General features: G+C 35.4%; 1 long non-coding RNA gene across 1 annotated transcript; it reads left to right on the top strand.

Annotated features, from left to right (window-relative positions):
* The first annotated feature begins 1,543 nt into the window (after window positions 1–1,543).
* Window positions 1,544–2,416, top strand: LOC149149757 (uncharacterized). The gene is made up of 3 exons (XR_016262224.1): window positions 1,544–1,959; window positions 2,056–2,079; window positions 2,265–2,416. It is a non-coding gene; the product is annotated as an uncharacterized LOC149149757 (long non-coding RNA).
* Window positions 2,417–12,797: the final 10,381 nt, after the last annotated feature.

Here is a 12,797-nt window from a genome sequence, read left to right as displayed (position 1 = left end):
TAAGAAAATGAATGTAACAGTAGAAGAACGAAGAATGGGGATGTGGCCTTGTGTGAGGGAATGAAGGAAGAAAGAAAAAACCTCCTACCCTGCTCCTGGCTTTGATTTTGTAACTAAAGCAACTAGCTCTAAGTGCCCTCCTTCAATTGCTACCTGAGTGTTCGATGTGGAAAACACTTACCAGATCCTAGTAAGACAATAGATGTCGCCTTGTGTGAGGAAAATAAGGAAGAAAGAAAGAACCTCTTATCCTCCTCCTGCCTTTGACCTTGTAACTCAATAAACTAGCTCTGAGTGCCCTGCTTCAACTGGTATGTGAGTGTTCGGTGAGGGAAACAAAAAATTCTCTTACGAGATCCCAGTAAGACAATAGCATAAGCAACTACTTTGGCAGATGGAGACTACAAAAGGATTGCGATCTAATTAATTAGTATTATGTATCAAAGAGCTAGCTTTGAAATGCCTTGTAGACCTGGTTCTATGTCAATCTCGATCTAATTAATTAGTATTATGTATCAAAGAGCTAGCTTTGAAGCACATGGATTAGGTAGTTTTCTATCCTATTATTATAATGTTGCAAATTCCAATTCACAGATACTCTTGAGCTGCTCAGCTCAAAGCAAATTGGAATGGTCATATGCAACTGAACGTTGTTTACATCACTAGGTAAAGGTAGAATATACCCTTTTTTCCTGGCAACAAAATACGGTATAGTATTAGACACTATTTGGAATTTGCTCTATACATCCTGCTTATTGAATTGTATCCACTAAAAGGCCCTTGTTAGGTGGGGCCTACATTTGGTGCATGTAAATGTCAGGTAAAGGCTTTTGAGGGCTTACTTACCTCATAATGTTGTTTAGAATGATGTAAAATTTGAAGTTCTATGCACTAAAGTCCTGAAACAATTGTCATAGGCAAGTTAGAGGCTTCATCGCTATAAATTGAGAGTTTTTTGGTGAGATGGTTAAGTCTCTATCTCGCTATAAATTGTGAGAAAGTTTTTGGTAAGATGGTTCTATTGGCTGAAACTTTTACATGCGAATTCGTTGTAAATTGAGAGTTTTTTTGGTAAGATGGTTCTGTTGGCTGAAAAATTTACATACGAACTTGCTATAAATTTAGAGTTTCTAATAAGATGGTTTTGTTGGCTGAAATCTTTATATGCCCTATTTTCCAGGGTTATCTTATACTTGATTGCTTTGGCTTGTATCCAGTACATTCCAAAAAATACTATTCAAAAGTGCCTAACTACGTCTTGTCCAAATTCCTTTTGCTTTTGTAGGGTGTGTCAGCTTCCATCTGACAAGCATAAATATTCTCACTGAAGACATCTTTTACTACTTGATTTTACAGAGTTTAGTCTGCTATATAATGCACAAATTATGTGAACTTCCTATCCTGTTATCACTTAATTAAGATTAGCATAAGCATGTTGTAGCATTGATAAAGTGGGGATTCTTTTAGAAGCTGTAAGGTGATCAAGACTTATCAGATTTTCTTTTCAATTGTAATTTTCAATTGTAATGTCATGCGGATGGATGTTTACAGTCTTGGGGTTTTACATTCGCTTTGAAGATGACAGTGTGGAGTCTGCTAAATCTGTGAGGCAGTGGAATGTGAAGATAGTTTCAGTATGAGATTTAGACTTTTCTGTTATTGTTTCGAGTATTGTCAAGTTTCCAAGCTCTGCTTCTATAACACGCTGCTTATGGATTTGTCTTGTTCCACATGATGGGATAAATTTCAGTCTATTAGAGCTTATTGTATCATGTACGCTCATTTATTTTGCCATTAATTTTGTCTGCTTATTGTTTAGCTCGTGTAATTTACCTGCAGATTAGCAAACATAAGCGGCATCAAGATAAAGCTGCAGCAATAGAGATTTGGGAGAAGTTGGATGCATACATGTGGGCTAGGAGGTCGGCCTCAATGCTTCTGTCAGCGGTTGCTCTAAACGTACGATTCTGCATCAAACCCCATTTTCTCTTCAAAAATTACCATTTTTTTACTTTTTGTGAGACCTTATGGTTTCTTTCTTTGTTGTTTTGACAGTTGGTGAAAACAGCACCTCTTCAGGTTTAGTTTTTTCCTTCTCCTCTTTATTAATAAAGTTTTTGTTTGTTCTCTTGGCATAAACATAGATATTTTTTATTTCCGATTTTGTTGTTAGGGGCTTGAATGAATCAGATGTGAGAGTTAGGTGCAAAGACACTTGGATCTGAATCTGTTATATAATGTGATTTGTGGTTGTGGGCATGCAGGATCTACTTCAGCTCCTAACGCTAACACTTCTTCTGCCAGCAGTAAAAAGAGAGTAGTATCTTTGCAGACTATTTCTGAGATATTACGTCTGTTGGCTCTTCTTCTGGTTGGACTGGCTGCCCAAGTATATCAGTAGCAGTTTCAGAATATAATTTTCACTATTTGGAAGGACTTAGGTGTTTACATGGTTCTGTGAGTAGTAGAGCCGCAATACCTTGTCTTACTTGGATATTCAATATTAGCAATAAAAGGTCAAGCTTTATATTCATTTTATGAGGCATATTCCCACACATATCATTTTTAGTATATAATATTAAAATCTCTATCTTATGCACAATAAAATCAGTATCAAATAAATTAAAAATTGTAGTGCTTCCTTTAAACCAAAATTTGAATTTGAAGCCATGAAAACATTGTATTTAAAATAAATTGATAGCATGTCCCATCAACCATGTTCGGAGGCAGATTACGAGTGGCAGTTTCAGGATTACGAGTGGCAGTTTCAGAATATAATTTCCGCTATTTGGAAGGACTTAGGTGTTTACATGGTTCCGTGAGTAGTAGAGCTGCAATTCCTTTTCTTACTTGGATATTCAGTATTAGCAATAAAAGGTCAAGTTTTATCTTCATTTTATGAGTCAGATAGATGGCCTGGTTTTGGACTGGTTTTGGAATTGAATTATTGTGCTCTACACCTCATATTCTCACATTAGGTTTTCTTAATATTCTCACGTTAGGTTTTCCAATTTCAATAAAATATAAAAGAATCGCCTAGGATTTCATTTGTTTAGGTTTGATTTTGTAGGGACCTGTCTTGGTCCTATCAGAAAAGAATCTTTTAGGTTTTCATTTGTTAAGGCTTGATTGTGTAGGGATCTGTTTTGGTCTTTATAATTAGATAGCTTTGGGAGAAATATTGGACAAATAATATATACAATGTGTATAGATGTCTCTTAATTATAATTTATATCAGTCATTTAAGAAAATGAATGTAACTATCAACACCAACATGAAAAATTCCCAATGGAAAATACATATGGGGTATATTTAGATCACAGTACCATATCACATATATATTTAATCTATGCTTTTCTTCCATCCCAATGGAAAATACATCTAGGTTATATTTAGATTCTCATTTATTTAAAAAATAAAATATTTGCATTCTTCAATTTATGCCTGCATTTCCTTTGCAACATTTGATGCAAATGCTAGTTTAAAGTTATTTAGAAGCCAATTTGGACCATTTCCGATTACTCACATACCCTGTAAATTAGAGTATATAAATGACGATTCGAATACCCATGAGATACTATTATGCTTTCTGTAATAATGTATTACACATGCCATCCAAACTTCTGTTTATATATATGTGGCATACCCTAGGCCCCCAATCCCCCTCCCCACATATAGATATATCCAGCAGTAATACCTTTTTTTTGCTACTTTGTATTTAAATTGGGGTCAGTTTAAATATGTTTGATGAAAAAAGTTATTGTCTAAAAATTAGATGTTCTCACTAGAATTGAGAGATTCCCTGGAGTTTGGACAGTTTGGTCACTCCTTATCAGTATAATTTTACAATCTATTTTCACCCTTTATTCATTGTGGCTTCACCTTCCAACTTCTCCCTATAAAATTTAATCTTTAAAACTAATAAAACTTATAAAATTTAATCTTTAAATCTAATAAAACTTAAATTCTACAAGTTACTTCTACTCTCAATTCATTATGACTCCGACCATAAACCTCTTCCTATAAATTTAATCCCAAAATTTAATAAAGACAAAGCCATACACAAACCAACTGATATATGACTCATAAATCCTAAAAGCAACAGTAGATATAACATATATTTGTGGCAATGTACATCACTGCAACTTCTTTATAAACATGACTGTCAAACATGTTGCTTTCGTTCTGTACGTGTTATTCTCGTCGGGCCTCACCAGTTTTTTTTGTAAAGTCATCGGAACGACAAACATAACCGTTGGTATCGATCAATACAATCCCGGTAGTCTGGTCTTTTTGAAAATCATAAAAATTTCTGTAATATTTTGATAAATTTAAGTAGTTATTTTTATAAATCCAAATTAAAATTATTAAATTTCAAAATTTCAGATATTTAAAAAAAAAATTGTCAATACTAATTCTATTATTACTTTAAAAAAACATAATTTAAACAATAATTCTACAAGATTTACTTAAAAAAATTTATCCAGATAATTCCGATCCAAAGTAACCGTCGAAGCCATTCCTCGAACTCGATAGGCTTGTCCAATACAATCTCTACAATACCGCGTTGGAACTTTATTTCATATCGTAATTATCTTTCGCCTACAAAAGGAAAAATTGAAACATTCCCTTACAGCACTAAAGGCATTAACCTAGGATTCCATCAGCTTTTCAAACGTCCTTGCCAAAGTCCTTACAGCACTAAAGGCATTCACCTAGGATTCCATCAGCTTTTCAAACGTCCTTGCCAAAGTCCGATTCACAGACATATCCACTTTAATAAATTAGAAGTAACTTCAAGCGAACTGAAAGTGAAAGATAAAACATAAACATTCAAATACAGGGTAAGTCTAACTATATTGTAAAATACATTATAACGCTACACCATTATAATATTATCAATGTCTTATAATAATATTATATATGTTGTAACAGGATATATATTATTATTATAATTTTGCTTTTCGTTATAGCTCTAGCTTTGTAGATTTTATAGTATCTGAAAGTTTTTAACAGTTTTTTCTTTTTATCAAAAGCTGCTTTGATTTTAATCGCAGTCCAAGCGATAAAGTAATAGAAGTGTATCCCAACTGTGCCAAATTTAATTCAATGATTGTTATAGCTCTTTATAAAAATGTATTAGCTTTGTAGATTTTATAATATCTGGAAGTTTATAATATTTTTTAATCAAAAGCTGCCCAGATTTTAATCACAGTCCAAGCTATAAAGTAATCGAAGTGCATCACAACTGTCCCCAATTCAATGCTTCAGCATCTCAGTAGCGTTTACATATATTGCAAAGAAACTACAATCGTGCATATGGTGCGCTTTACTTTCATGAATTCGTACAATAAAACATTATAACCCAACAATATTTTGTACAGCATATTATGTCTAAAAGACTGCATTGCTCTAAAATTCGTGCAGAGAAAATGAAATCTGAGTCCGAGGAGGCCGCAGATCCCCCCATTCATATTTATTATATACATCTTCATATTAAAACGCCAAAAACCATTTTCAATATCCATACAACAAGGCAAGGCGAAGCTTTTTCCACACGCAAATCAGGTTAATACTAAACCATATGGAAACTTATTGAATTAAAATTAAAGGGTGAATCAAGAAATTCAAACAATGCAGCAGGCATTAGGGTTCTCGTTAACCAGTGTAGCCGCTGCTCTTATCATAGTTTTGTTGGAGCGTCTAATCCCAATCCAATCATTTGTTAGGTGTCAAGTTTTACTGAATTTAATTTAAGTTAAATTTAACTTTAGTAATTTATTGCTGATATTTTCAATTTTATTAATGATATTTCTAATGTAATTTTATCTAACTGATTTGTAACACTAAGAAGAGCAAGTCTTCTGCTCTACTTTTTGTTCTCTTCCATTTTTGTTATGGTATCAGAGTTTAGACTGCGTAAAACTTTTTTTTTTAATAGAGCAGCAGAGATCAGAGTAATGAGCGGTAACCTGAGCGAAGAGAGAAGCAGAGAATAGGCAAGCCCGGATAAGACTCTTTGAGAGAGCAGCGGAAGTTTGAACAAGCCTACCGTGAAGAAACATAGTACCAGAAAGAGAAAACGTAAAACTCTTTGAGAGAGAAACAGAACTTTGATGAAGCCTGTGAAGAAACAACCAGAGAATAAAAAAGCCAACTAGTACTAAGACAGAGAAAGCAATTGAAAATAATTCAGCTCAAATACTTTTTTATTTGATTATTTTGATAACTCTCTGTGTTATTTAGATGCACTGCGTTACTAATGCAGTTGAGAAGATTTAAAAGTTATTTAGATGCACTGCGTTACTAATGGAGTTGAGAAGATTTAAAAGAACGCGGCCACAGAGCCTGATAAAAAGCGTTACCCAAATTCGCTTGCAGCAACTGAGGTCAAGCGAAACCGGCACGATTTGGTTTGATATTCCAACGCGAAATACGTTTGAGTTGTCTTTTATTGAGAAATACGTTTGTTTGTCAATGAACCTTTTCGAAAGGTGTTTTTTAAAGGAGGATTTGAAAGACCCAATTAAAAAAGGATTCGTATTTACATGTATAATTTTGGCCACAGGGCCTGATAAAAAGCGTTACCCAAATTCCGTTGCAGCAAGCTGACGTCAAGCGAAACCGGCACGATTTGGTTTGATATTCCAACCCAAATGGTCAAAGGTTTGAGTTGTCTTTTATTGAGAAATACGTTTGTTTGTTAATGAACCTTTTGGAAAGGTGTTTTTTAAACGAGGATTTTAAGGACTTAATTAAAAAAAGGGATTCGTATTTTCATACGAAAGCTATTTTATTGGATATGGTAAAGAAAAAAAGGTACATGTATAATTTTTTCCCAAAAGGTTGTACATGTAGGTTCAAGTATTACTAGGTTGTACATGTAGGTTCAAGTCTTACTTTTTAAGTGCATATGGGAATTTTAGAAAGAAGGAATTTGAAAAAGGGGTGTTGAATTATTTTTTAAGTTTTGAAAAGGTGTTGGGTCCCTATAATATTAGTGATTACCCCATTACTATTGTAATTGTACTCTTTATTAATATTGTTGTGCCCCTATTATCCCCATAATTGTTATTACTGTGCCCCATAGAATCCCTCTATTGTTATTTTTATGGCTTTATATTATTATTGTTGGATCGGCTAGGTTATATTGTGACTCCTTAGACTCCTATATATAGAAATGAGGTTTTGTCATTTGAATCATCCAAGAATTGTTCATTTATGTAATGTAAAGGAGGTTGCCCCCTCGAAGAGACTGAATTCTAAGGCGTTGATCTATCTTTTCTATCTTTTTCTTGAGCTGGTTTCATAACTTTTGGTATCGGAGCTTTGGATTCTAGGGTTTCGCTGCTCCAAACAGGTCATCGTGGCATTTTCGCTATAACTCTTTTCCTGCGATGTTTCAGAAGTTGCAAAGAAAACCCATTTGAGAAGAAATTGTGCTGAACCTCGGGTCCGAATTTCAGAGCTGTTCGCGCTATATTTGCGGAGATATGATCTGAGGAAGTTGGTCTTTTTGCAGACTCCTGAATTACATTCCAAACAGGTGACCTGGGGAAAAGCTTCATAACTTTCTCTCTGGGGATCGGATTGAAATTTCGTAAGAAGGTACAGAAAGATGATGGACTGTAGTTTCTTGCATACATTTTTCAGATCCAAAGGTCGAAACAATGACTCGTGGCATGTCGTATAAGTTCGCTCTACTGAACTAGTCTATAATCAAGTCACTGTGGGAGATTTCACATAACTATTCTTTGGAGAATCTAATTTGGGTCGAACTTGTGCATTGGAAAGAGGACACAAAGGGCTACTGCAAGTCACAAATTCAGATCTAGATGATTAGAAAGTACAGAGATACATCAGAGGCAATATCGAGCTCCTACAAAGTGAAAAAAGGTGTGTAGATTTTCTTAAATTTTTGCTTAAGCTTGGTTTGAAAATTTATTTTGAAGGAATTCAAAGGGCATAGTAGAGCATTATTATCGGTAACTGATGCCCCGAGGAAAGAAAATGCAAAAACCTAGTAAGGAACCTGAAAGCTCTATCATGACTCATGAAGAAGAGGAAGAAATGCAACATGATATATCAAAATTACAAGACCAAGTGAAACAACTGTCCCTTGCACAAAAAGGAACAGAATCTAAGATGGATGGTTAAAAGAAAGGTGTAGAAGCTAAGATGGATTGTTTAAAGAAAGGTGTAAAAGTTAATATGAATGACATGGAAGCTAAGATGGATGATTTGAAGACAGACATGGAAGAATTGAAGATAAATATGAATAAGTTGCTACAAGAAAGGGTCACTAATGGTGAAAGGGTAGTAAAGGAAACTCATGATGAGAACAAAAGAAATGTTAATCATGATTCCATAGACTCTAATGTTGGATCAAAGACCCACCATATTCCAAAAATCGATATGAGGAAGTTTGATGGCAAGGATCCCGCAACATGGATATTACAGATGGAGCAATTTTTCGATCTCAATAATGTGCAAAACACACAAAAGGTACGTATTGCAACTTTATATTTGGAACCAAATCAGTTTGTATGATATCAATGGCTTTGCTCTCGTAAACAATTTATCACTTGGGCAATTTTTACAGAAGAATTGATAGCACATTATGAGGATACAAAAAGAAACACTTTTTTTAGCCAATTGATAAGTCTCAAACAAAAGGGTTCAATAATGGATCACATTGAGGAGTTCCAAAAATTGAACATAAGGGTAAAAGATATTCCAGAGTAGCATACGATTGATGTGTTCATAGGGTCTTTAAATGATAATATACAACATGATGTTCGCCTTTGGGAACCTGATTCATTAGAGAAGGCATTAAGGTTAGCAAGAAAAATGGAAAGCAAAATTATGGCAACCAGGAAGCATACCACTCACAAATATAAAGACGGAAGTGTTGTTGCCGCTAATCTTCCACAACCCATAAGGTTGACACCACAACAATTGGAAGAAAAAAGAGCAAAAGGGCTTTGTTACAGTTGTGATAGAAAATACACTAAAGTTCATAAGTGTGCTGAGAAGAAATTATTCTACATAGATTGTGAAGAGGAAGAAGAAAAGGAGCAAGAAAGGTCAAAAGAAGAGGATATACTCCAGGAACAAAGCGTAGATAAAAAAGAAATGAATCCGACCATATCTTGTAATGCATTGGCAGGAATTACCACTCCTCAAACCATCAAGATAGAAGGACAAATCAAGAAGAAAAAGGTAATAGTGTTGATTGATTCAGGAAGTACTCACAATTTTATTCATTGTAAGGTAGCAAGAGAATTGAATTGCTTCTTATATCCAGCACCAGAGTGTCAAGTGATGGTTGCAAATGGAGGAACAATAAATTGCTTGGGAAAGTGCCATAATATCGAGCTATCCATGGTGGAATATGTATTGACTAGCCCAATGCTTTCCATTCCAATGGGAGGTGCTGATGTTGTACTAGGAGTCCAATGGCTACAATCCTTGGGTACAATAGCTTTTAATTTTCAAGAACGTTTCATGAAATTTTCTGTGGAAGGAAAGAAAGTTGAATTAAGGGGTATTGCAGGGAACCGGGAAAGATAATCAGCTCTAACGGTATGAAAAAGCTTCTAAAAAAGGAACAAAGAGGTGTAATTACACAATTATGTTCACTAGATGTGTCCACAGTGGAATCATCTATTTCTCCAGATCTCCAAAAAGTCTTGGACAATCATTCCAACGTATTTGAGACTCCCAAAGGTCTCCCACCTATTCGCGATCATGATCATGGTATTCATCTGATTCCAGGAAGTGTTCCTCCAAACATCAGGCCATACAGATATCCCTATGCCCAAAAGAGTGAAATTGAATGTATGGTTGCAGAAATGTTAGAGGCTGGTATAATTCAACCAAGTCAAAGTTCTTTCTCTGCTCCAGTAGTATTGGTGCACAAGAAGGATGGATCATGGCGCATGTGTCCGGATTATAGGGAGCTCAACAAGCTCACTATTAAAGATAAGTTTCCCATTACTGTCATTGATGAATTACTGGATGAATTGCATGGATCAATTTACTTCACCAAGTTGGATCTTCGTTCAGGATATCATCAAATCAGAATGAAGATTGAAGACATTCCGAAAACAACATTTAGAACTCATGAGGGTCATTATGAATTTTTGGTCATGCCTTTTGGCCTTACCAATGCACCTTCAACATTTCAAGGTTTGATGAATTCAATTTTCAAACCATTCCTTAGAAAATTTGTGTTAGTATTTTTTGATGATATACTAATCTACAGCAAGTCTTGGAAGGATCATGTTGAACATGTTGACAGGGTGCTACAACTATTGGAGGAGAAACAATTATATGCAAAAAGATCCAAATGTTTCTTTGGAGTACAAGAGGTGGAATATCTGGGTCGATCTCATGAAGGAGTTAAGGTAGACCCTAGCAAAATTAAAGCCATTAAGGAATGGAAAATTCCCACATCCATAAAGCATCTGCGAGGATTTCTCGGGTTGACAGGGTATTATCGCAAGTTTGTTAAGAATTATGGGAGAATAGCAGCACCTCTAACAACATTATTGAAGAAAGATGCATTTTTATGGACTCCAGAAGCAGCAAAGGCATTCGAACATCTTAAAGAGGCAATGTGCCAAGCACCGGTCTTAGCTACACCGGACTTCACAAAAACCTTTATTGTGGAATGTGATGCTTCAGGAAATGGAATTGGTGCTGTTTTAATGCAAGATGAAAGACCCATTGCTTTTGAAAGTCGTCCAATCAAGGGAAAGTTTTTACACAAAGCTATTTATGAGAAGGAAATGTTGGCAATACTCCATGCACTTAAGAAATGGCGACCCTACCTAATGGGAAGACACTTCAAGGTAAAAACGGATCATGATAGCCTTAAATACTTTTTAGAACAAAGATTATCCTCTGAAGAGCAACAAAAGTGGGTCACAAAGATGTTGGGTTATGACTTTGAAATCATCTACAAAAAAGGGAAGCAAAATGTGGTGGCAGATGCACTCTCAAGAAAGGATGAGGATGTGGAAGCATTGTTGTGCGCCATTTCTATTATCCAACCAAATTGGATAAACGAAGCAAGGGAGGAATGGAAGAATGACGAAGAAATGTGGGCACTTATTCGAAAGTTACAACAAGATTCCAGTATGTCTGATACATTTAGCTGGCAAAATGATTCGTTATGGTACAAAGATCGCTTATACCTCTGTAAGAATTCCCAGCTAAAACAAAATATTCTTATGGAATTGCACACTTCTTCCTTAGGAGGGCACTTAGGATTTTTAAAAACTTACCACAGGGTTAAGAAGGAATTTTTTTGGGATGGCCTTAAATCAGATATTCAAAAGTTTGTGGCGGAATGTTTGGATTTCCAACAAAATAAAGTTGAAACAATTAAGACACCGGGTCTATTACAACCTTTATCCATTCCAAGCCAATGTTGGGAGGAGGTTTCAATGGATTTTATCACAGGTTTACCTAAGTCTGAGGGAAAGAGTGTCATCATGGTGGTAGTTGACAGACTTACCAAGTATGCACACTTTTGTGCATTATCACATCCATTTAAAGCCAGTACAGTTTCTACTGCATTTATGGAAACAATTCAAAAGCTACATGGAAACCCAAAGATTATTGTAAGTGACAGAGATCCCATTTTCACTAGAAATTTTTGGACAGAATTATTTTCTTGTCTTGGTACTCAGTTAGCTCATAGCTCATCTTATCATCCTCAATCTGATGGGCAAATTGAGATAGTAAACAAATGTTTGGAAGGATATCTTCGTTGCTTTGTATCTGATAAACAGACACAATGGGTCAAATGGTTGCCTCTGGCTAAATGGTGGTATAACACTTCCTTCCATACAGCAACAAAAATGACCCCATTTATGGCACTTTATGGGTATCAACCACCATCCATCACATCATATTTAAGAGAAAATTCTAAGGTTCAAGCAGTGGAACATCACATTGAACATCAACAACAAGTCCTCCAACTCTTAAAGGATAACCTCGTGTTGGCATAGAATAGAATGAAACAAAAGGCAGATCAACACCGTAGTGAAAGAAGTTTTGATGTAGGTGATTGGGTATTCCTACGGCTACAACCATATAAGCAAATGTCCCTCAAGCAAGCTAAGAAGGATAATAAATTATCACCAAAGTATTATGGTCCATACAAGGTGTTGCAAAAGATTGGTACTATGGCATACAAATTGGAGCTTCCTGCAGCTTCTCGATTGCACCCAGTTTTCCATGTTTCATGTTTAAAGAAGGTTATAGGCGACAAGCTCCTAGTTCAAACAATATTGCCAAAACTTGACGAGGAAGGAAAAATTATATTGGAATCGGAAGCAGTCACAGAAACAAGAACTCGACAGCTACGAAATCGATCAATTTCAGAGTATCTTATCAAGTGGAAGAACTTATCTGTTGAAGATTCCACATGGGAGGATGAGAATTTTATACAGAAGCATCCAAAACTTCTCAAGCGTTGAGGACAACACTTTTTTAAAGGAGAGGGGCATGTTGGGTCCCTATAATACTAGTGATTACCCCATTACTATTGTAGTTGTACCCCTTATTAATATTTTTGTGCCCCTATTATCCCCATATTGTTATTACTGTGCCCCATAGAATCCCTCTATTGTTATTTTTGTGGCTTTATATTATTATTGTTAGGTCGGCTGGGTTATATTGTGACTCCTTAGACTCCTATATATAGAAAGGAGGTTTTGTCATTTGAATCATCCAAGAATTGTTCATTTATGTAATGTAAAGGAGGTTGCCCCCTCGAAGAGGCT

The sequence above is a fragment of the Pinus tabuliformis genome, chromosome 9 (assembly GCF_031772625.1).
Source record: "Pinus tabuliformis cultivar Carrire ecotype Pingquan chromosome 9, CPIR1, whole genome shotgun sequence".
In the NCBI taxonomy this organism is placed as follows: domain Eukaryota; kingdom Viridiplantae; phylum Streptophyta; class Pinopsida; order Pinales; family Pinaceae; genus Pinus; species Pinus tabuliformis.
The sequence above is the reverse complement of the archived record's forward strand: the minus strand, read 5'-3'. Positions and strand labels throughout refer to the sequence as shown.